At 37.0% G+C, this 27,059-nt stretch overlaps 1 pseudogene; it reads right to left on the reverse strand.

Moving 5' to 3' along the window:
* Nucleotides 1-24,058: 24,058 nt before the first annotated feature.
* Nucleotides 24,059-25,186, reverse strand: LOC149844504 (aspartic proteinase nepenthesin-2 pseudogene; annotated as a pseudogene).
* Nucleotides 25,187-27,059: the final 1,873 nt, after the last annotated feature.

Below are 27,059 nucleotides of genomic sequence, written 5' to 3' on the forward strand. Positions count from 1 at the left end.
TACAGGAAGAGTGGTGTTGAAAAAGGTAAAGCAAACACAATCCGTCCATATATTTGGGAAGATGAGCATGCCATATGAATAGGGTTCCCTATGTCCAAGTTTAAATAAGGTTGAAAACCGGTAGAATTGGCAGTGGAGGGGATTGGTCCGACCAGGGATGAAGGACATAAAACGAAGAATTGACTAAGGATGAAAGTGAAAATCAAAACCCGTATGGGGATAAAGGCTGCGATAGACCTACTCTTCCCCCCCTACCCTACTAATGAAATTATATATATATATATATATATATATATATATATATATATATATATATATATATATATATATATATATATATATATATATATATATATATATATATATATATATATATATATATATATAGGGGTGGCCATCGGGTTGGCGGGTCAGCATACCTCAACCCGAACCCGACCCGTTTATATTAAACAGGTCGGCTATGGCAAACACTAACCCGACCCATTTAATAAACGGGTAACTTGACATGACCCGCCAACCCGTTTAATAATTGGGTTGGGTCGGGAAAACGGGTTGGCGGGTAGCGGGCGAGTTGGCGGGTCGGGTTGGTGGGTGGGTTGGCGGGTTGACCCACCCGCCTAACCCGTTTATTAAACGGGTCAGCCGGGTTGGCGAGTTGGCATACCCCTAACCCGAACCCGACCCGTTTAATAAACGGGTTAGGTGGGTCGATCCGTTTATTAAACGGGTTGGCTTAAGCCCAACCCGAATCCGCCTAAGAGGTGGGCTGGCGGGTCGGGTCGTGTCAGGTTTTGCCACACCTATATATATATATATATATATATATATATATATATATATATATATATATATATATATATATATATATATATATATAACCTTAAACCCTTCCTCTTCTTATTTTCTTTTTAATCCTCTTAAAATAAGAAATAAAGTTATTTTGAGAAGGAGACAGGGACAGAGACGAAGACGGGCATAGAGATGAGGATTTTGAGACTCCAATGAAGGGTAAAATTTTGACATGAGGCAGGTGTGGAGACCTTGTCTCCCGCCCTTGACTTAATTCATTGCCATCCTTACCCTGCAGCTAATCTGCTCACAGTGTGATGATGGATGGTAGATCTGGTGCAGCAGCACAATCAAACAGTGCGATGTAATTGCACCTGATCCACCCTACCTAAAGTGGGTATTAGATTGATTTTGCAGGAGTGGTTCAGGTTACAAGCCTGGACTCGATTTGGAATAAACATATAAATCGGAATCTGAGATCGGATCTACCTCTTTTGAAACCAGATGTGAAACCCAAAAGATTTTGAGTAGTGGCAACTACCGTAATATTGAAAATATCTAGAGTTAGTTATATATAATGTCATTATACATACCCCAAACTGTCTCCTTTCTCACATTTCACAATGGAGTAAAGTTTTAGGTTGGGTCGGATATAGTTCTTATTTTTATTTATCCGGTTCCAATCCGGATCTAACTGAACCCGACAGTTTGGGGTTTGAAATTCGATGAGTTTTTAAAATGGATGGAACTCTTTTAACTGGAATCCACCAGTATTGTCTTTGGTTGGGTCCGGATCAGGCAAACACCCGAACCATTTGAAACCATAGTCCTAGCACTAAAAATACATAGCCCTGCAAACCAAGTTGAGCATCATTAGATTGGCCCACCATTAACATTTTTTTTTTCACCACCTCAATTCCATGTGATGGGCCGTACACCACCCTTATCTTGGCTTGCAAGTTGCAAGCGTCAACTGCTCCGACCCACCCACTTGTTATGAACCCAATGTGAAAAGGGGGCTTTGTCTTATCTTTTCCTTTTTTATTTATAGACCCTTGCACCCGAGGACTATGCTACTCATTGGCTTGTGCTGATCGATTGATAAAGCCTGTCTAGCAGCCAAGGCCCTACCCCACTACACCCATGAGAATCGAACCTGGCAGGAGAGGATTGTGTCTTTTCTTTCTTTTCGCAATGATTATGGCGACATGAATTGAATTTTTCAGTTTTCTAGCCTGCTTGACTTGACTAGTAGATCACCACGTTCACTATTCAAGCCTGCTTGACTTGACTCAGCTGGAGGTGATCTACTTGTGGGACCCCCTTGTCTCTCTTGAGTTTATTTTGTTATTATTAATTTATTTAATTATTTCCTTTGGGAAAACAGTTGTCTAAGAATCAAAGAATCCACAGACAAATTATTTAATTAATTAATTTGTTGAAATGTCCACATTATTCATTTTTTAATAATTTATTTTATTCCTTATGTTCACAATGACCGTTAATATATATATGTTTAGCTTTGATCTATATCATAAATCTAGATTCTGGAGAATATGGTGAGGAAATTTTCAATACCATTTGAATTTTATTTTGAAAAAATTTCTAGCAAATATGACAAAATCCCCGTAGTTTTAAAATAAGTGACATTTGAAAAATATCACTACTTTTTTTTCGGGATAATACATACGCTTTGAAAATATTAATGCTGATACTTTTCCACATGGGTTTGAAGTGTGTCCACGTGCAAATACACGTTCACACAAGCCATACATGCACTTGCACCCTAGAGCCAATGTGTCTGCACACTGGCCACCTTCTCTGTCCAAATAACAAATATTACAAGAAGAAACTCTTTATTAAAGAAAAAGTTAAGTTAACTTGAACCGTTAGATTTTTATAAATTTGATAATACACCATTGGATACGTTAACGGTCAAATTCGATAGCAGTAGGACAAGTGAGTTTGTCAACTAGCAGGGCCCCTCACTTTGGGGTTGGCTGTTTTAATTAATGAACCCTGGGGCTGAGTTGGTGAACCCTTATCTAACCACCAATCAAAAAAGGAAATGGGTCAATCCTGGCTTGCTGCAGCCTGCCTGAGTTTCCATTAAATATGAAAGAACACCTCCCTGTAGATGGGACAATGTGACACGACTGGATGGTGATGATGATTGTATAACACAATATCACCAAGTATTTTGGACTGCTTAAATGATATTTAATATTTATGAGTTCAAGGGAGATACTTGATCTAGAATTGGTTGCAATATTGGCAAGATATGTGGGGGGCCATACCACGAGATCATGGTGTGGACCCCATAAAACCATTGGGAAAGTGAGCTTTTATCTGTTTTCAACTTGCCAAGACCAAGGGATATGAACCATAGTAGTGACAAAGGTCAAAAAAAAAAAAAAACAGCAAAATCTCGGCAGCCAAAAACTCGTGAAATTAAACTAATTCTTTTTGTAAATTTTGCATTTTGTTCCGCAAAATATAATGGCAACAAAAAATAAATCAAAATATAAAAAATACATTTTTATAAAGAAATAAAAATATAAAATATTAAAAAAGCATGCTTTTTTTAAGATAAATAGCCGATAAAAACATAAATATCTTGTTCAGAATACAATATTTATGTTTCTGACAAAAAAATCACGAGAAATTACCATTTTTTAACTTTAAGATTTCTCATGATATTTTTGAGAGACTTTCATAAATCTCACGAGATTAATTTGTCACAATAGAGTATAAATGCTTGCACTTCACGCGGATTAGGTTTGGACCAAGGCTCGCTATATGGTTTCATATTGGGAAAGTCCCACTGGATCCCAAGTTTCAGCCCACAAAGCCGGACAGAAAAGTCGATTTCCTTTTTTCTATTGTTGGGGGGATGGTCAAGCTGGAGTTGGGCAGATCAAGATAAATGAAGAAGTTGACTTGTCACACTAGCTCAACCACAATTACTCATATCTTTCCTGATATATTTGGGAAGATGAACATGCCATATGAATAGGGTTTCCTATTTCTAAGTTTAATATTAGCTCACTGACCTAGATAAGGTTGAAAACAGCTAGAATTGGCAGTGGAGGGGATTGGTCCGATCAGGGATGAAGGACATAAAAGGGAGAATTGACTAAGGATGAAAGTGAAAATCAAAACCCGTACAGAGATAAAGGCGGGGATGCACCTACTCTTGCCTCCCCCAACTAATGAAATTATTAATATACTCTTATATATTATAAAATCTTTATATATATAACCTTAAACCCTTCCTCTTCTTATTTTCTTTTTAATCCTCTTAAAATAAGAAATAAAGTTATTTTGAGAAGGAGACGGACAGAGACGAAGACGGGCATAGAGACGAGGATTTTGAGACTCGAATGAAGGGTAAAATTTTGAGATGAGGCAGGTGTGGAGACCTTGTCTCCCGCCCTTGACTTAATCCATTGCCATCCTTACCCTGCACCTAATCTGCTCACAGTGTGGTGATGGATGGTAGATCTGGTGCAGCAGCACAATCAAACAGTGCGATGTAATTGCACCTGATCCACCCTACCTAAAGTGGGTATTAGATCGATTTTGCAGGAGTGGTTCAGGTTACAAGCGTGGACTCGATTTGGAATAAACATATAAATCGGAATCTGAAATCGGATCTACCTCTTGTGAAACCGGATGTGAAACCCAAAAATTTTTGAGTAGTGGCAACTACCGTAATATTGAAAATATCTGGAGTTTATATATATATATATATATATATATATATATATATATATATATATATATATATATATATATATATATATATAGAGAGAGAGAGAGAGAGAGAGAGAGAGTAATGCTCTCTTTTTGCCCACCTCATTTTGCTCCCTCAAAAATCATTGTTTTTGGCATTTTTTCTCAGATCTAACACTATAGATGTGATCTATAGATTTTGTCTAGTAGGAACCAACTTTTGTATCACCAGAATATGACCTATATATAGGTTTTTTCGGTTATTGAAAATCAATGGTCATGAAGGTACCAGTTTTTTCATCTCATAAAAACATGGTACGTATTAGATGTGAGAAAAACTAAAAAACACTACAATTTTTTATGTGGGTTAACCGGGCAGAACGAGCACATTACTATATATATATATAAAGAAAAATATTCAGATTGATATGATAAAAGATACAACGTTAAAAGAAAGGTCACGAGTTGTCACTCAAATCAGAGATGCAGTTCACAGATTATCACAGAAAATCAGGTTCGTCAATTCCCTTGAAGAAAAGTAGTAGAATCTGCTCACGCTTGACCGCTTCAATAAGTATGCAAATGTTATCCGATAGAGCCACACACGTCACCGTAAGATTAGTACGAAACAACGACACATGAACAACAGTTTGGCGCCAAATCGATACATCTGAGGTGCAATAATGACAGCTCGAAGGTTGCTTGGCGTATTACAATTAGTTGCATCACATTGGTGAAAGAACATGACCAAAAATTATGAAACGATGATCCTTCATGCATTCGGCGCTAGGCAAGCTGAAACCTCTTCTTTCGATAATATCATCAGTGAGCAGCTTATCGTTGAGGATCAACCAAGCCGTGATGAACCCTCTAATTGAAAAGGCTTAGTAGCATAGAGCCTTATCGGGCAGCCATTGAACAAGTAGGGGCCAAGCAGGATTAGTCTACGACAGCATGAACAAGGTTGAAGATGAAGTTAAAGAAGATGGACACCCTCTCACTTGACGCCCCTCGCTATCTAATTGTGTGGTTCCATATATATATATATATATATATATATATATATATATATATATATATATATATATATATATATATATATATAATGTTTAATACCCTAGATTAGTGTATGATTCGAAAAGCCTTTATGAAATGCAGGGTCTCAACTTTCAACATCAACATCTTACCCTTAAACAACGTGAGTTATGTCCTAATCCCCCCCGTCTATCGCAACACATAGGGACATGCGAGTTGAAACCAACTACCAATGTGATTGAATAATTGAGCGGTCTAAGCCAACTACTTTAGTGTACAAACATAGATATTGTTGGGAAAAAATCATGTGGGCCTACATATGTACAATCATACGTTATATATTGTCTAATGTTTAAGCCCATATTATGTATTTTAATATAGTTGGGTTATATGATATCTCATATGGTATGGTCTTATTACGTGAAGAGGCATCTTATGCCCTTATATATCAATTTTTAATTTTATGATGGGCTAAATTGAAATTAGACTATCAGGTGATAAATCATATATAGTGGCCTTATCTTCAGGCTCCCCATCATCATCAAGAGAAATCAGTCTCTCTTTCATAAGGTTTAGTGAAAGGTAAGGTCACGTATAAAGGTTCTAAAAGATCGTACATGTTAAAGATGTAATGGAGCACCAATGGATTCAAGTACGCTTCCACATCAAGATTTTGTTTTTATCCTTTTCAACAATTTAGCGTGAACAAGATTAACGATCTATTTAGTTTTTCGGTTAAATCAATTTCCAACCTCGCACTTGGCTCCCCTCACTGTCTAATAGTGTGGTTTCATATATATATATATATATATATATATATATATATATATATATATATATATATATATATATATATATATGATAATGTTTGCTACCCTAAATTTGGGAAAGGATTGGAAAGCCCTAAAGAAATGCAGGGTCTCAGCTTTCAACATCAACATCTTACCCTTAAACAATGCGAGTTATGTCCTAATCTCAACCCCCCCCCCCCCCCCCCCCCCACTCTGTCGATTGCTGCACATAGGGACACACAAGTTGGAACCAACTACCATTGTGATTGAATAATTGAGCAGCCTAGGCCAGCTGTTTTTGTGCAGAGAGATAGACAATGATCTTTATGAAAACATGGTTTAAATGGCACTCATAGCACAGTCGGACCTACACAAGAAGCATGTGACCGACCTTACCAGAGAAAAACAGTTTGCCTTTTAACTTTTCAGGGTAAAACTTTAATTTGTTTCTTTTTTTTTTTTTTTGCACATCTAACCCTCTAAATGTTATTTACATGTTTACTTTGGTAGAAACCATCTCTTAAATTATGTTTTTTCGATGTGTATGTCAGATCTTTTGGGGTTCAACAATCAATGGTGTATAATGTACCAGATTTTCGACCTTCATAAAACTCATATTTTTTTAGTATTTCGGCCATGCTGAACACATTAACGGTGACAAATTTGGTCACAATGAGCTCGCTTATGAGTTTCAATTAGAGGGTTTGGAATCCATGAGCACAACCAAATTTTTGGACACACACATGTGTAATGTACCCAATGTTGTCATTGTCAGTATATATGCTTATCGGCTGATACATATAGTATCGGTAGAAAATTGATACGCTTCACTCTTGAGTCAACTATTTTTAATAAATATAAAAAATATTTAAATTAATTTAATATTATTTAATATGTGCCATATGTAATACTTTTTTAAATTGTTTTTTGGCCAGTTCAAAATGAATCACCTGAATCATTGGCCAAACGATACAACCGATATTGATACTAACAACATTGGTCTGACCTATCAACCATGTTTCAACGCCATTCATAAGAGGATGTTTTTGGCAACTCTATCCTCAAGAGCATAGTTGCATAGGAACCATATTTTGCCCTAAGTATCTCATTTTAGACATGTCTGGTATTGGTACAAATCTTTCATAAACACCAAAAAAATCATTTCCTAAGTATAAGAAAGTAGTTTCTTATTTAAGTGAAACCAATACTAAACTTGCTTTCTTCTATAAAAGCATATGAAACTAGTTTCTTATATAAGTCAAACTAGAACCAAACTTGGTTTCATATATGGTGGTGTTGTAACCCTCTCAAACAAGGTAAGACATATGATAATAGGACCTTGATAACCATGTCTTATACCTTTCTTATATGTGTAAATCTAGCTTACTTTCATTAAAACCATTAACCTACTTCTTTCACTTATTTTTTTTAATCTAAATATAATTTTTGTACTTTTTATATCAATTTCATGATTAAGATTTGAAAAGACAGGCAAAAGATCATGTACTTTTTATAAATTCTTGTAAAAAGGCAAACCTTACATCATTAGCTTGAGATTATTTTATGTTTTTTCTTTATTTAGTTATTGTCTTACAATGTTCTCTTTTTATACATTGAGACATTGGCCCACTGCCATAGCTATAGTGAAATTAGGTGATGTTTTTATTTTTAGTGCTTTTGCTTTTCTTATCAAATCTTTTGCCAATATATATATATATATATAATGCTATTATTCTTATAACATAAATGATGAAACGTAATTTTTAAAAACTCTTACTATCATTAAGGAAACCACATACCAAAATCTCGTATCAATGCCTACTAGAAATGCGTACAAAACTTTTTAGATATATATTTCAATAAAAGAGTACCCGAAACTTTTGAGGACCTTCCCTCACCCGTATCTCATACCCATACCTGACAACTATATATGCTCAAGACTATATTTTGGCAACATAACAAAATAGATTGGATGCCATTGGTTGGTGGTTCCAAACAAAAGCTGGTTAGGATACACAACCAGACTTTCGGTTCCAATTTTGGATCCAGGGTTGGGTCAAGCAAGAACCAACCCATATTTGATCCATTTTGTGTCCCTAGTTGGTGAAGGAGAGAATCAGTTCAACTTATGTTGAGCATCATGGGGAGGGCATGACCTTTGTTTGATGTTAGTTCTTGATGAAAAGGGATCTGATGTATCCGTGGGATGGACCCCTTTCTCATACATAGCTTTAACATGAAAGATAGAATCTCTTTTTAACCATGCAAACCCAGTTTTAAACTAGATTTTATATTAGATTCATCATTTTAAAAGAACAAAAATAATGTTTTTAAGGAAAATCAATATAGCATAGGGAGGAGTAGACTTACCTTGGATCGGCTGCAATGAAGGGAGAACTTGCAAGTGGTAGCTGGAGGTGGTTTGCTGCACCGGTGTTGGTTGAAGCCTGCTGTGGTGAAGGAGGTAAATGGCTGCAACAATGGGAGGTTTGGAATCATGGCTGGAACAAGGTGGAATGTACTGCAGTGATGGAAACTGGGCATCAAGGGAAGAAAATGGTGGCATCGATGGAAGTCTGTTGCCTTGGAGGTAATGCTCTTGCTTGGCTGGAATGGATGCCAAGATGATGATGGTGGTTGGACCTGCTGGACCGATGGAGGTAGCTATGGTAGAGAGGTTGCAACACAGTTGGTTGCTGCCTTGGTTGAAGGAAGCTGGAAGGTTGAAGGTGCTGTTGTGCTGCCAAGGAGGGTTGGAGATTGGAAGGGGCTGAAGGTGGCAAGTAGAGAGGGAGTTGGAGAGAGGATGAGAGAGCCCAATGAGTGCTTGTTGTGTTTTTTTTTTTATTAAAAGAAAAGAAACTTAGGTTTTAATGAAAATAGAACTAAGGTTAAGAAGGGCTAATGAGAAGGGGGGAAAGAGGCGTGAATGAGAGGACAAGGGGATGCTCCAGCCGTATGTGGTTGGGATTTAGAAAGGGAATAAGAAAGAAAGGGGAAAGAAAGAAGGGAAGAAAAAGGAAAGAAGAGGAGAAGAAGGAAAAGGAAAGAAGAGGAAGAAAAAAAGAAAAAAGGAGAGGGTTGTATGTGAATGAGAAGGAGAGGGAGGAAAGAGAAGGAAGAAAAAGAAAGAAAGGAAGGAAGGAAGGGAAAAGGAAAGAAGAAAAGGAGGGAAAAAGAAAATCTGTTTTTTTATTTATTTTTCTTTTTTTTTTATATATATATTTTTTTACATGTGGTGCCACCTTGGAGTGGGCCCACATGGTTTTTCAAAAGGGGTTTCAAAGTGGGTGTCACCTTGGAGTGGGCCCACACAATTTCTAAAAAAGGAAATTTTTAAAACCCGAAAATGTTTTAGTGTGACGTCACTTAGAGTGGGTCCCACTTATGAAAAAAAAAAGGTAAAAAATGATTTTGTGAAATTCTTCAGAAAGATTTTTGGCTATTTTTGACAGTTTTTGAAATAAACTCGAAATTTAAAGTTTTGTACCCCGTTGCGAAGCAAATCCAGTTTAGAATTTGAAAAACCAAGTTTGAAAAGAATCCAGATTGTTTTCTCGGGAAAATATTTCCAAATTTAGAATCCTGGGGGTAAAAATGTTAATTTTGAAAACCTAGGGTTTGAAATTGATTTTTGAAGATTTTAAAACTCGAATCTGAATTAAAATTTATAAAACTGGAGTTCTGGATCTCGAAAATGAAATGAAATGTGATGAAATGTTATGAAATGATGGAAAATAATCAGAAATGATATGAAATGCCATGCGAAATGCTAACCCTGAATGAAGAAATTTGGATATTGGACCCCAATTGACAGTTGTACCAGTTCAGAAAATGGTAAAATTGGTAAAAATGGGCAAAATGGTAAAAGAGATGATTTTTGGGTTCTAACACGCCAGAGTGACACTAAAAATTAAGGTTTGAGCTGGATTGAACTGAAATAAACTCGATTGAGCTGGGTTCTAGGGTTTCAAAACTCAACTGGACTGACAAGACACTGACTCAACTAAACTCCCAGACTGAATTGTCAATAAAAGCTTCCAATTTTAGAGAAATGGTTAATGAAGTGAAGTAAATTATGAACTCGAACTGGGTTTGAGATGGAACAAAGGTCAGTAATACTGAGATAAACTAAAATCAAAGCTTAAACACTAGCTCAACTGACTAGACTCAGCTCAATTTCAGTTAAAAGAGCTGAAATAGGCTAAAATGGGCTATTAGACACTTGAAAGTGGTTTTGAACTTAAACGGGAGCACTTGAACTCCTGGTGAGCTCAAGCTGGACTCAGAGGAATAGGATTGACTGAGAATGACTGACTCAGAGACAATTGGCTTGGATTTAAGTGAGAAATGAGCTCATTTCTGAAGAAATTATCCCATTTTGGCAGGAATGATCAGAAATGAACATGGCATGTTCACTGTGAGCTCAGGTGAGCTTGAAATGACTGATATTCTAACTATTCTGAGCTTACAAATGAGCTTGGTTGACTCTGACTGACCAGGGTCTGGGATGACCTAGGGGTAAAATGATAATTTTCCTAATGAAAGTGGGTAAATTGGTAATTTTCTAAGACAAACTGAGGGTTGGACTCCTATACTGACCTACCAGGGTTGGCATCCACACAAGGGGGGTGTCTGAGAATGGATGAGGTAAATTTTGGGTGTTTACAATTCGTCATATCCATGATGAAGTCGTTGATTCCTATATATAAAAAGTTAGTTTATTTGCTCTAGTCTCATGAGACTTTTAAAACTCACTAGACTCCTGATCAAGATTCTCGTCCTAATCAAAATGTTTTTTTCATAAGCCAACGTCAAGATAAAATCAAAACAATAAGAGAGGAGGTTTTCAAAACCATTTTTTGTCTCGAGGTCCTGTTTTTTCTAAAATGAAAAATCAATCTTTTCCCCAAATGAATCAACAGTTCTAAAATAATCAAAACCGCCAAAACAAGCAAGAAAATCAGCAGAAGGATAAGCATGTAGTCTGCCAAATTTGTTCAAAACTAAATCACACTGCGTTGAAGTGTTATCACGAGTTTATTCAAATATACTAAGTCGACGATATTCCCCAAGCATTGGCGGCTATGACAATTTCAAATAATCAAGATCATGCTTAGTTTCCTGACATGGGTGCAAGTTTTCATGTCACCACCAACTCAAGTATGCCTCATAAGCTTAATCCTTACTTCGATTGTGAAAAAACAATGATGAAAAATGGAGAGAAACTCCCGATTACCCATGTATTATATACATTGCGATATTTGGGGGGCCTGCACCCAAGGTTTCTCACCAAGGTTTCAAGTATTATATCATTATGGTCGACGACTTCTCTAAATATGTTTGGCTATACCCATTGAAATTGTAGATTTTATGAGTTTCATAAATTGATTTTGAACAGATTCAATGCCTCTATTAAAATTTTCCAATCTGATGGTGGCGAAGAGTTCATGGGACATAGATTTCAACAATACTTAAGAGAAAATAGAATTCGCCATAATGTTTTTTGTCCTCACACGCCCAAACAAAATGGACAAGCGAAAAGGAAACATTGTAGTATTATTGAACTGAACCTTGCCATGATATTTTATACTTCTTTGCCTACAAAGTTTTGGGTTGAAGCTTTTCTCACAGCCGTTTGGTTAGTCAATCGCTTACCCAGCTTCGTATTAAAAATGGCCTCCTCATATGAGAAGTTATTTCGCAAATGGTCTGAGTATGTATATCCAATAGGGGACGTTAAGTGCATCCATGGAGGTGATTGAGGATAGGTCCTTCATCAGACTCATCCATTGCTCAAACACGTATGGTGATGAGCACCCAATATAAGGATGGGGGCACATCTTTGAGACATCTCACCCTTACCCAAGCATCTTTCCAAAATCTTGTGTTTTGGTAGGTTCCAATTTTGATGTGAATAGCTTCAATGAAAATGGGTAGTAATTTCACTCAACCCTTCCATATACCCCAACCACCTATCCCCAAGGCCAGTCATGCAAACAATAATTTTGCTTTAAAACCATTGTCCATTGCTTATCTTGTGAGATAATCAACCATAGTCATTTTATTAGTAGGGATTTATTCCATCTCTTTACTTCCTGAATGCCCAAGCCACCTTTATCTTTACTTGAACTAGTGATATTTCAAGATATTACATGCATTTTTTTCTTTTGATTTTTGTTGGACTAAGTGAAGGTCTGAAATGCACTATTTATCTTATTTCTTTTCTTGTTGGGGATTTAAAAATTGTGTATAAAGTGCAAAAGAAAGTGTGTGAGGATATTATTGGTGAAAACAACATGGATAACGCTACTTACCAAAAGCAGCCATCATCGGTTCGGTTGAAGCTTGTGTATATGTGGGTGGTCGGTGTTCTGCTCAATCTATCGATGCTCTCGATGAGCCTAGACAGTCATGTCAAAAGGTGAGCAGGATTCTTAAACCCAATGTTAGAAAGAGATCACCCTTTGGTTGCACCCATCAAGCTACCAAGGACCTCTTTATATAGGGGAGAAGATGTGGGGGGTTACATACATGATATTCATGCATGTGAACCCTTCACATTCGTAACAACCTTTCCCCACTTTATTTATCCGTTTGTGTGCCTTGTATCAAATAGGTCACCTTCGGTTGGACCCGATCTGAAATACCCAACATTCTCCCAGTTAACCCATTGACATAGAAATGTATAATTGAGGTTTTTTACTGTTATCTCGATTCAATTTTTATGTAGGTTCACATGCTATCATGTATCACAAGAATAAATCATATGAATCATGGAGATGAATACCTCTATACGAGATGTCATATTTTCATGCACCACAATATTATTTTTTTTCAATGTTTTAGCATGTTAAGATTATCTTTATAAAGAAGTTGATCTTTAACCCATTCTATTGGTTATTTTTAATATTGTTATGCTGCTATTCTCTCTACTCAAATAAGAGATACTTTACACAAAATCAATAATGCATAAAACCATAGAGAATCAGTTTAGTTTCATAAATGTGATCACATATAATCATAATGTATTATCATATATCAGAAGGAATCAAATAGGCCCATCCATATTACATATTGAGAATGTAATCCTGGTGCTAGCCCTTTAGTAAAGAGATCCACAATCATTTTCTTTCTACTGATTGTATCAATACATACTAAATTATTCTCAGTTCTTTCTTTAACAATAAAGTACTTTAACTCTATTATTCGACAAAAGGTTGAACTTTTGTTGTTATTCAAAATGAATACGATAGCTTCATTATCACAAAAAATCTTTAGTGGTCTCTCAATAGAGTCCACAATCCCTAGATCCATAATAAAGTTTTTTATCCAAATGACCTGAGTTAAAGTCTCGTATAGAGCAATAAATTTTGTCTCCATAGTAGGAGCTGCAGTTGTAGATTGTTTTTAGCTTCTTCATAAAACGACATTGTCGGCTAGTAGAAAAACTATCTAGTAGTAGACTTTTTACTATCGGGATATCTTCCTAAGTCTACATCAGAGTATCTAAAGACCTTTAGGTGGTTAACATTTTTGTAGGTCAACAAAAAATCGTTTGTTCCTTGCAAATAATGCATGACCTTATTCATTGTCTTCTAATGTACAATGCTTGGATTAGACTAATATCTACTAAGTATTTCAACAACAAATGTCATATCTAGTTGTGTGCAAGTCTGCGTGTATTGCAAATTCCTAAGCATCAAACATACGAAACAATTGACATCTAAGCCTTTTTATTATCATCCTTAAAACAGTCTTTTAGGCTCAATTTATCCCATTTTACTATAGGTGCTGATCCAAGAGAATAATTCTCCATCCTATATCTTTTAAGAACTGTAAGGATATAAGATTTTTGAGAAAGGCTAAGGACACCCTTTGTTCTATCACGACGGATCTCAATTTTAAGAAAATATACAACCTCACCCATGTCTTTCATATTAAAATGAGAGAAAATAAAATCTTTTATCTCATATAACGTACTTAAATAATTAGTTGCAAGAAGAATATCATTAACATACAAAACCAAAATTATGGACTTACTCTTAATAGTTTTAAGGTATATTCTCTAATCAACAATGTTTTCAGTGATTCCAAAGTTCAAAATCACCTAATTAAACTTTTTATGCTATTAATAGCAAGTTTGTTTAAGTCTATAGATTGATTTTTTCAATTTACAAACTAAATTGAGTCCTTAGTTGAGATAAGAAAAAAAGTCACATTATTATCAATACTCTTTATCTGTGTGAATCTCTTTACAACGAGTCTAACCTTGTACCTCTTCACTCATCCTTTGGAGTTTATTTTGGTCTTAAAGACCCACTTATAACCAACAGGTCTTACTTCATCAAGTCGAGGTACAAGTCTCACACTTATTCTTTGCCATAAAGTCAAACTCTTCTTTCATGACATTGATCCAATATATCAATTTTTCACTTTCATTGGCTTCTACAAATGTTAAGAGATCATCATTAATATCTATGAAATCATTGAGCTCTTGTAAATACACCACATAGTCTGAATGAATAGTAGATTTTATGGTATTTGAAGACCTCCACACAGGTATTACATGCAATTTAGTAGGTAGGAAGAGAGAGAAGAACTAAGAAGAAGTAGGTTTAACATGGTTTGACTCCTCTAAACCTATGTCCAGGATCCCAAAAGCTTTCTTCTCTTTTTCCTAAAGAACTCATGTTTGGCATTCGCATTTTAGGTCAAGTATCATCCATGGATGTGCTTCTCTTTTCCTAATGGTGCAACAAGACATTTTTCTCAGTTGGTGTTCCTTGGTTTTTTGTATAAAACTAATGTTGTATCAGCATCAGCCCCTGAATCGTTTGGCCTTCGATTCAGCTATATTAGACGATACCAATACTCAACTGACTCATTCTGTATCAACCCAAAAATAATAAACGCTTATTACATTCCAATTATAAGGTGACATGTGTTAAAACCATTAAAATAATTTTAAAAAAATATTAAATTTTATTTTTGGTATTTTTTATATTTATTAAAAATAGCTGATTCAGGCTTGCAGTGTATCGAATTTTTGCCGATACTGTAGGTATGAGCTGATACACCGATACTAATAACATTGGATAAAACTATTGGATACCCTTGCTTTCCTGTAACTGGGGCTTTCTTAGTTCTATGACATGAATATGATGCTTAATTCCTTAATTGCTTTAGTTCTCGCTCTCTTGGTTTATGTGAAATTAAGTTTGTCAATGGTGCTTGGGTTGGTTTACTTATTTTTCTATTTATTGAATTATGAAGTTCAACTCCGCCTATGTATAACTGTTTAGTTATCCACTGCCGGTCCCAAGCCCAGTATAAGGAGGAGGGTTGCGGTAGGCCTGTGACAGCCAGCATAAAAACTTAGTCATACCCTATGAATATGAACCAATATGAGAATTTCGTTGGGGCGTTCACTACTGAGCGACGCGTTGTACTCTATAGCACCGGAGGCAGTGATAAATGGGCAAGGGTTGCTAGGTCGTCGCCGAAAGCGACGCGTCACACCAGCGCCCGGGTGTGGTGTCAAATAGGCAAGGGTTCCCTCACTTTATTGGATGGGTGGGGGTAAAGAAGTTAGTCCAAGACCATAAAATTAGGTTAGCCACTTGGAACATAGGATCTTTAACTGGTAAGTTGGTAGAGTTAGTAGATGTTATGTGTAGGAGAAAGATTGATATTTTATGTTTACAAGAGACCAAATGGGTAGGTGAGAAAGCAAAAGTGATAGAACCTTGGGGATATAAGATTTGGTATACAAGAATAAATAGGAATAGAAATGGAGTAGGGATTGTTATGAGTTGTGAGTTTATAGATAATGTAGTTGAGGTCCATAGGAAGGGTGATAGGATTTTACTTATTAAATTAGTATTAGGTTCGGAGATTATTAATATTATTAGTGTTTATGCACCTCAAGTAGGTTTAGATGATTCCATTAAGCATCAATTTTGGGAAGATTTAAATGAAGTAGTACAAGGGATATCTTATGGAGAAAGGCTTTTCATCGGCGGTGACCTTAATGGGCATGTAGGCATTAGTAGGGATGGATTTGAGAGTATCCATGGAGGCTATGGTATAGGAGAAAGAAACGAAAGTGGAGAAATGATTTTAGATTTTGGTTTGTCCTATGATATGATCTTAGCAAACACTTGGTTTAGGAAGAGATAGTCTCACCTAGTAACATTTAAAAGTGAGATTAATACGAGTCAGATAGATTTTTTTCTACTTAGAAAGAGAGATAGGGGTTGTTGCATCGATTGTAAGGTTATACCGGGAGAAAGTGTAGCTACACAACATAGAGTCTTAATTTTAGATCTTAGAATTAGACAATGCCACAAAAGGGATAGACATAGGATAGATCCTAGAATTAAGTGGTGAGCTCTGAAAGGAGCTAAACAAGAAATGTTTGTTATAGAGCAGGTAGTTAAGGAAGTTGATTGGTGTCTCGAGGAGGATTCAGAATCAATGTGGAATAAGATGGCGGGTGGCATGAGAAAGGTGGCTAAGGAGGTATTGGGTGAGTCTAAAGGCAGTGCACCGCTAGGTAAGGATACATCGTGGTGGAATGAGGATGTCAAATTAGCTATTAAGGTTAAAAGAGAGTATTATAGAAATCTAAGTAAGAGTCGTGATAATGGGAATTTGAAGAAGTATATGATAGCAAAGAAGGAACTAAAAAAGTAGTTCGAAACGCGAGGGATAAGGTATATAAGGAGGTTTATGACAAGTTGGATACCAAAGAGAGCGAGAAAGATATTTATAGGCTTGCAAAGATGAGAGATAGGAAATCAAGAGATCTGGGTATGGTTAGATGTATCAAAGATGAAACGCAAAAGGTTTTAGTCAAAGATGAGAAGATTAAGGAGAGATGGAAAGATTATTTTGATAAGCTATTTAATGAAAGTCATGCTCAAGATCTTGAAGACTTGTCCATTCCTTTTCATGAGATGAATTGTGACTTCATGCTCAAGATTTAAAAGAAAGAAATTGCAGAGGCTTTGAAGAAAATGAAATCAAGAAGAGCAGTTGACCCAGATGGTATACCTATTGAGGCTTGGAAATGCTTGGGAGAGAAAAGTTTAGAATGGTTGACAAATCTTTTTAACAAGATTTGGCGGACAAATAAGATGTCGAATGAGTGGAGGAAGAGTACTTTGGTGCCTCTATATAAGAATAAGGGTGATATACAAGATTGCACAAACTATCGTGGTATAAAACTCATGAGTCATACTATGAAACTTTGCGAGAGGGTGATTGAGTCTAGGTTGAGGAAGATTGTTATGATATCAGAGAATCAATTTGGTTTTATGCCTGGAAGATCAACTATGAAAGCTATACATCTTCTTAGACAACTTATTGAGAGAAATAGAGAGAGGAACAAAGATTTGCATATGGTTTTTATTGATTTGGAGAAGGCATACGATAGAGTACCTAGGGACGTTCTCTAGTGGACAATGATGAAGAAAGGTGTTTCTCTCAAGTACATTAGTATAATTAAGGATATGTATGAAGGAGTAGTAACCAATGTCCGCACTTGTGGAGGGGTAACAACCAATTTTCCTATAACAGTTGGGTTACATCAAGGATCTGCTTTAAGCCCTTTCATATTTTCTATAGTGATGGATGAGCTTACGAGATCAATTCAAGAAAATGTGTCGTAGTATGTTGTTTGCTGATGATATTGTTTTGATTGATGAGTCTAGAACTGGGGTTAATGCTAAGTTAGAATTATGGAGACAGACATTGGAAGCAAGAGGTTGTAAGTTGAGTAAGAGTAAGACAGAATACATGGAATGTCGGTTTAATAAGCAACGCAGTAGTGATGGGAGTGTGGTAAAGCTTGGTGAGCAAGAAATACCGGTGGATGATTGTTTCAAATATTTGGGATCTATCATTCAAAAGTATGGAGAAATTGATGGAGATGTAAATCATAGGATAAAGGTTGGGTGGATGAAATGGAAAAGTGCAACTGGAGTATATATTGTGCGATCGTAGAATGCCATTGCGGTTGAGGGAAAAGTTTTATAGGATGACTATTAGGCCCGCTTTACTATATGGTACGGAATGTTGGGCTGCCAAGAGACATCATATTCAAAAAATGAGTGTAGTTGAGATGTGTATGCTGAGATGGATGTGTGAAAATACAATAAAAGATAAGATTCGGAACTAGGAGATACGTAAGAAGGTAGGCGTTGCACCCATTGAAAATAAGATGAGAGAGAATCGTTTACGCTGGTTTGGACATATTCGGCGAAGGCCTAATGATGCTTCAGTTAGAAGGATGGAGAAATGGGAAAATATATTAGTTAAAAGAGGTCGGGGTAGGCCTAGGAAGACATGGATGGAGGTGATAGGAAAGGATATGAATGCTTTGAACCTCACCGAGGACATGACATTGGATAGAAATGATTGGAGGAGAAGGATTCATGTGGAAGACCCAGAATGATTTTCTTTTTTGGTTCATATCGCCGACCCCAATTGTTTTTAGATGAAGGCATAGTTGTTGTTGTTGTTTGTATTGAATTATGAAGTTCACACATCTTTTTTTTTTTCAGTGAAAGAATATTTTGATGATTTTTTTTATAAAAGATAATGTTTTTTTTTATGAAAACGTTTTTTTTTTATGATTAGGAAACGATGCTAACTTGACTCTTGAGTTCCACTTGCGCCACCTTTATCGCTACTATGGCGCATTTAACAGCAAGCTGAACGCCACCATGTTCTTTTTGAAAATATGGCAAACCTATGGAAGAATTCGCTAGACTACATGAGAGAAGGTACTTAGAATATTCTCAGGCATACAATAAGTGGTTGCTTATCCCAAGCGAATGCATAAATCGAGAACATCCCAAAACTAGCTATATATTCATTTCCATTAGAACGAAAGAGGTAAGAGGTGGCTAGTATTTATTCCATTCCACAAAAAGATATAGTGCAATATAAAGGGAACATGGTATATGCAGGCATAGAAATAGTATAAACCTTTTGCCATAATTTGCTGTTTGGAAGAAACAAAATGAATGCAAACATCATTCCCAAGGGCGACTCCAACGATTCCAAACGCATGGCGAGTCATATATATGTCATGAAAATGAGAAGAATTTACGGAAGATTATTTGATGCATAATTATACAGTTATAAAAGAAAAGTTTCTTTCTTGGTAGGTGCAACTTGGATAACAATCGATGCATGAAAGCTAGTATAAATAGGAAGCAATGGTTTGAGGGAGAGCATAGAGTGAAGATAATGAGGGCTCGGATTCTCTTGTGCATTCTTGTTGCTTCCTTGATGGTATTGTCATCCATGGCTGTTCCCTCAGCCTTGCTTGACTCAATACCTGCTGGTCAAGATGTTCCAAAGGTTTCAGAGGATGGCCCGTTTGCTCCAGGTTCTCTCTCTCTCTCTCTCTCTCTCTCTCTCTCTCTCTCTCTCTCTCTATATATATATATATATATATATATATATATATATATATATATATATATATATATATATATATATATATATATATATATATATATACTCGGGTCAAGTTGGGTACCTGGCAAAAAAAAACAGGTCAGGTCGGGTACCCAAGCAAAAATCATGACACAAACTTGGCCTGCATATTGCTCGGGTTGGGTTCAGGTCGACGTCAGCACTTTCCATACAAACTGGACCCAGTGACAGCCTTAGAAATACTGTCTTGGCATTGGGACTTTGACATTACGTGAATACTTTTCTTGTTGTAAGTGTAATTTTATTGTGGCATGTGGCGTTACTATTACTGATTTCTTTTGTTGTTTTGAATGCTTTGTTGTGGTAATTATATAAGGGGATTGCAACTACAGATGTAAATGTTGCTGGTGCTGGCGATATGGCCGGAAAACGCCCATCTGCTTGCTTTGCTGTGCCAACTGATCAGAGGAAAGAGAGAAAGAGGGCCTTGATTGCAAAAATGTGTATGTGGTGTGAAATGTTATTAAATAAAAATATCAAATCATCAAATGATTATTGGTTTCATTTGAAAGAAAAGAACAGAATTTCCTACTTGGAAATTGCCATCAACATGAGAATGAAGTGGGTGTCCACGCATGTGCCAATTCGGGTGTGCATGCCGATTCATCTATACTAGGTCTGTCAATGGATCAAGTTTGACCTGGATTCGACCCTTATTGAATCATATGTCGTCAGGGTTTGGTAATAAAGGAGGCCTGATTAGAATCCGGTTTGGACACAGAATCTGATTAGTATATGGAGCAGGGTATAGTTTGTGAAGTTTTATACTGGACCTGGGTTCGACTTATAGGATCTGCAATTTTTCAATGTAAAAAAATAATTATTTTAACAGGTATGCTTTGTATCTGGCTCATGCAATCATTATAGGATCCGGATCAGTTTTTTTTATGATGGGTCCTGCTGGACCTGGGTTGAGACCCAGTACCAACACCTCAAGGTCGGATCTGGGTATGAATCCACCTGAATCCTAATGAGGTCTTATCCGTTCACACCTCTAATCTATACATTGTCGTCTTGTTTTTTTTTTAAAGGCAATCTGGGGTTAGGTGAACCCCTACCAGAACAACAGCCGCCCCATGTGGCAGAGGGATTCGATCTTGGTCCTTCAGCTTGACACAGGACCCCACTTACTAATCTATGCATTGTCTTCTTGTTTTTATTAAAGGCACCCCTACCAGAACAACAGCCGTCCCATGTGGCAGAGGGATTCGATCCTGGTCCTTCAGCTTGATACAAGACCCCACTTACTAATCTATACAATGTCTTATAATATCTATCTGGGCATCTAGGAGTAAAGCACCTTATCATTTTAGGCCGCTAAATGGCATTTACCTTTATGAGCTGATTTGAGTTTATTTTTGTGAAAATAAGATTCAAATCAAGCAGAGTATAGCACTTCCTCAAGAGTAAGGATCCCATCATTTGACATATGGCTAGGATTAGTTCACATTTTAGTTGGACAGCTACGATCAACAGAGGATCTTTTTGGCTTCCTCAAATTTGGCTTGTTGACAAGCTCTTGTATAAGTGTGTCTGGTTGGATACGAGCCATTTTCATTAGCCTGAACTCATTCATTATCAATCCAGCCCGAGCTGACTTGGTTTCAAGCAGGTCGAGTGACGAGCCAAACATTGTTTGCAGTTTTTATGTCTCGGTCAGGTATTTCCTTGAATGGCATTGCAAAAGGAACCCGAAGGTCCGATTAATACATGGACCTGGGTATAGTTCGTGGAATTTTATACCAGACCCAGTTCTGACCTGAGTTTTGAATTAGACCCGCAAATTTTCAATGTAAAAATGATAACAAATATTATTTTACCGGGTCTGGTTCATGTAGTTCTTATCAAGTCTGGGTATAGTTTTTCTTATAATAGATCTGATTAAACTCAGATCCAAACCCGATACCATACCCAAAAATCTGATCAAGTTCCACCTGGTCCGAACCGTGATAAAGCAACAGCAGACCTCCATGCACAAGCGGGATTCGATCCTAGGCGGTCAACATATCATCTCCAATCTTGGCCAATGTCCCAAATTCAGATTGAAGTTCCCATCTCGAAGTCCACCATATAAATTTGGAAAGGATTGCCGACATCATAATTTTTGACTTATTTTCTCAAAATTAATATATATATATATATATATATATATATATATATATATATATATATATATATATATATATATATATATATATATATATATATATATATATATATTGGCTTTAAAAGTAAAAAAAAAACATGGTAGCACTATAAGAAAAAAAAACTTTCACAGTTTATCACATTGCGTAGGTGTGAAGGTGATCAACCTCTTCCCAAGATCATAGAGGACATGGTAGTTCTGCTGCATGATTACTCCAAAAATGGAGAACCCCATGTCAGAGGGCACCACCATCAAGCAGGACGAGCCTTGATCTGCATCATCCACAAAGTAGTTGTCCCTCTCAAAGTGCAGATCGCCCCCCTCCAAATGAAAGGTCAGGCTCGGGATGGCCGACCTTGGCAACGATTTGTAGCAGAGATCCAACTCCATGGACGAGTCATTCACAACTGGCTGGTGGATCGCCTCCACGAATGCCCTCCTCACTTGCCTGCCACGAGCAAACCCCATGATGGTTTGTTAGAACCTGCCTAGATGAATTTGCCTACCTAGAACACTACTAAGTATGATTTGTTCAATCTGACCACATAGATGTGTTTAGCAAGGTTTGTTTGCTAAGGATCAAGCCTTGGATGGTATTATTTCTATCCAAAAATATGATTTTTTGAGTAGACTTTTCAATTTTTGAAGCCCTTAAGAAACATGCTTACGTGTCACAATCATATGATCCAAAACTCATTTCCCACTAAACAAACAATGTAGATCACATTCATAAAATTTTAATTTATAAAAAAAACTAAGGCGTATGGTTTTCAGCTCAATAGTTTCATATAATTTGCTTGAACGTGCCAAATATTAACCCATATTTATATATGGGGTAAATATTAGCTACTAATGAAGGTATGAAACTAATACGCTAGAAATCATAGGTGAAAGTTATATGACTCAATCTAACTACATAGATGTGTTCAATATAGTTTGTTTGCTAATGATCAAGCTTTGGATCGTGCTTTTCTGATGTAAAATATGATCTTTTGAGCTGTGAAATTTTGGCACAATGTGGGCCGTTGATTTTTGAGCCCCTTTAAAAACTTAATTATTTATCATAATTACATAATTCAAAACAGGTTAATTTCCTACTAAACAAACCTTGTAAATCACATTTGCAACATTTGATCTACAAAAATTATGAAATTTTTGAAAAAAATAGTGATTTCTACTTGTTAGTTGTGTACCTTCTGTAGCCAATATTAATCCATATATATATATATATAGGGTAACTGAGATATGTTTACCAACCAAATATGTCTACTGGTATGAACCAAGATTTTCATAGGGTTTTTTTTTCAAAAATTTTACCATACAAATGTAATCTAAAAGTTTGGTTTTATAGAAATAGACTCTTGGATCATCCAGTTACATTGTATAAGAAGGATCTTTTAAAGGTTCAAAATTAATAGCTTAGAATTTTTATGAATATTTAAGAATAAAAATTGCATTTGTTAAACCGATTACGATAATCCAACAATCAATTCCTAGCAAATGGACCATGCAGATTTGCAAAAGAACATGAAAATCTCGATTCATACTAGAAAACATATTTGGTTGGTAATCATATTTGGTTCATACCATCAAACACACACACACACACACACACACACATATATATATATATATATATATATATATATATATATATATATATATATATATATATATATATATATATATATATATATATATCACAACGAATTAGTTTTAATGCTTCCAGATGACGGAATTGGGAGTTGGGACACCACCATGACAGTATATTGCACGATCCTATACCATAATTCATCTTTATAAACTAGGATGCAATGGTGAGTCTGCAGATGAACTTTTGCTTTGGTCACTGTGGGATGATCAGTCATAGCTGAGAATCCAAAGCAGTGATAGTTGGTCATAAGGTGAATCATATGGCCAACTTTCTCAAGATTCAATTGAGGACAATATTCTAAAGTGAATCAAAATCACAGCTTACACTTTCTCATGTTTCACTAAGCTTGAGAAAGTACTGTGATTGTGATGTGCAACCACAGGAAGCTGAGAAAATTCAAGAAGCATATGGCTTTGGAAACGTGCCTGAAAAGTTTAAGAAAGAAAAGAAGAGGCAGATTTCATACGTGTAGGCCACAGGGTCTATATACGTAAGCGCTGAGCCCGTGTCCACGATGATGCCACCAGATCCATCCTTATTGATCTGAAAAGCCGATCTCAGAATCTGCAGGCGATTTCCTCCCACACTGATGCCCTCCAAGTTGACATAGTAGTAACATTGCGGTGGGGTGATCACCAATGGCGTTGTCACTGCTGCCATCGAGCTGCTAGAGGATGCAATGGGGTCGAAAACGAGACGACTCGGTTTAGAGACCGAATCGTTAAATGGAGTCAAGCAATAAGAGAATCGGTTATGGATCGATGAACCTAGTTGAGAGACGAGTGACAAAGAACTCCAGCCAAGGCCAACTAGGCCAGCACCCTCATTATCAAACCCTTGGTTGTTATTGCCACAGCCAAAACCGATATTCTTAGCTGATACGATTCTGTCCCCCGAGCCGAAGGTGAATGTCTCGGAGGCAAGGTATCCACGAGTGAAAGAGCCATCCTCATACCCATATGAGTAGTCACATATACAACTGGTGTGGTTCAATCTGTCGTCAATAAGGGCTGCACACAGTGGACTCGAGTATGGAAGCAGGTGAAAGGAGGAGGACTTGCACGGACTGAAAATTGGCGAGATTTGGTTGAAGCAACTGATGCATGGGTTGCACTGAGTCCATAGAAGGTCACTACCAGTATCGATAATCGCAGAGAAGGACAGTGGGGGAGTTCCTATCGCCATATTCATCAAAAACTCACCAAAACCGGCTTCAACGGGAACTTCAATGTTGGTATCGTTATGTTGTTGCAGCTTCATCTGTTGATCAATTCGCCATCGTAGTGATCGCAATCGATGCTTCCCCCGCTGTACAGATCTTTGTAATCGCTCTGAGAAGGTGATATTCCAGTGTGCATCAACATGGACTAAATCGACTTGAACGTCAAGAGCCGTCGCACCAGTGCTTTTGGCGATGAAGGAAAAGTGATAAAGGAGGTTGGTGGTGAAGGTCAAGAGGAGAAGGATGAGGAAGATCAGGAGGAAGAAGAGAGACAGGCAACGACATGGCCGTGAAATAGCCATAGTTGGTCGTGTTGTATGAGTCGGATTAGATATAGCAATTGTGCACATAATCGTGGGTATTAATAGCCTGAGAAGAGTAATTTATGAGGAGATTTAAGGATTTGCTCTTGTTTGAGAGACCTGGTCCAACTAATTAATATGGTCTCAGGGAGTCCAACACAAAGAAGGAAGGTGATCAGGCATCTCAACATAAGAAAATACAAAGATTTTACAATTTTACCTAGCAGTATTTTTCGGTAAGTCCAGCCTTTATGGCTTCTTTGAAAAAAAAAAACTATCCAATTTAAAACGGAACCAGCAGGGAAAACGTATGAGACGTAAGAAAGAATCCAACCTTTTGTTTCTCCTTAAAATTAGGGTAGAGAGAGAATAATGATAGGGTGCTCTAGAAGTACCAAAATCCACCTCATATAACCCAGGGGTGTAAGCTACGGGAGAAAATCCAGTGTTTGGGGCTAGGGTTGTCAAAGGGTCGGGTTTGGTTTGGAATCACGAGAAACCAGACTTGGACTAGATTTTTGGGTATGGTATCGGGTCCAGACCCCAGTTTAATTGGGTCCATTATAAGAAAAAATATACCCGGATCCCATAAGAACTACATGAACCAAACCTAGACCATACCTAGTAAAACCATATTTTTATCATTTTTACATTGAAAATTTGTTAGTCTTAATCGGAACTTTGGGTCAGGTCTGAGTCTGGTATAAAATTTCAAAAACTATACCCGGGTCCATGTATTAATAGGACCTTTAGGTCTGGACCCAGCTGGTCTTAATTGAGTTTTCTTATGTATTAATCGGACCTATAGGGTTTGGTTCGGGTCAGGTCCAGGTAAACCAAGTCCATTGACACTCCTATTCGGGGTTAGGGGGCTGTAAAACGAAAGGGGAGCCCACTATTAAAGGGGGGGGGGGGGGGGGGGGGGACTCAATGTACCGCTCCCTACGCTGAACACAGAACCACGCCTTGTAAGCTATATCTTCTCAATTAGATCTCATAGACATATTCAACACAATCTGATGGGAACCATATCTTGGGTCATGTTTTTGGATGTAAATGTGTGATCATTCGTAAATTCATAAAAAAAAAATTGAAGGAAATAAATAATATGTAACAATAATCCAGATGGGAAGAATTACATCCAAATCTAAGTGATGAGGTATCACCAAGGAAGAGAAAGAGAAAGGCATTACATAAGAATCATAGAGCGCTAGACTCAAACCACCCCAGATCGGCTTATGCGGCATTGGGCGATCCATCTGATGTCAAGGCCTGGCAACTTCAGTTCAACTCCCTCTTGAAGCTCTTCTCGAATTCTGCTAATTAAGGCCGGGACTGATGAGTGGAAGCTTCTAAATATTTTGGTGTTCCTTTCAAGCTAGATGCATCTCCAAACAATCAAGATCCATCATCACCAAACATACTTCCTTCTACTCCCCAGGAATCGAATTTCTGCCGCCACAATTAGCTTCTGCAGCAGTGTGTTGAGAGTCCATGGAAACTTCATGTCCCTCCAAGCCCGTGACTACAGCGTTTGCATAAGCTAGCATTCGCAAAATAAATGGTTCGTGGACTACATTCACCAAACATATATAAATTGCACCACAACTCACCTTTTTAAATTGTTTTTCGTTTGGATTTTATCCCACAAAATAAGCCAAATTGTGAATGAACCTCTAATCGGAAGACAAAATGCCCCCACAATGCCTTTAGTAGCAGCCATAGAACTGAGAGAGAACAAAGTAATTTGTAGCATGAGGCAATGGTGAACCCTTCATCTGGGCAGGTCGTCCATACAATCCTATCCGGGTTGTCCAATAACACACGAAGAGAGCTTTTGTATGAGGTCCAGCCACCAATGAAACACCTCTTG

The sequence above is a fragment of the Nuphar pumila genome, chromosome 2 (genome assembly GCF_984573655.1).
Source record: "Nuphar pumila chromosome 2, dmNupPumi1.hap1.1, whole genome shotgun sequence".
NCBI classification, from domain to species: Eukaryota; Viridiplantae; Streptophyta; class Magnoliopsida; order Nymphaeales; family Nymphaeaceae; genus Nuphar; species Nuphar pumila.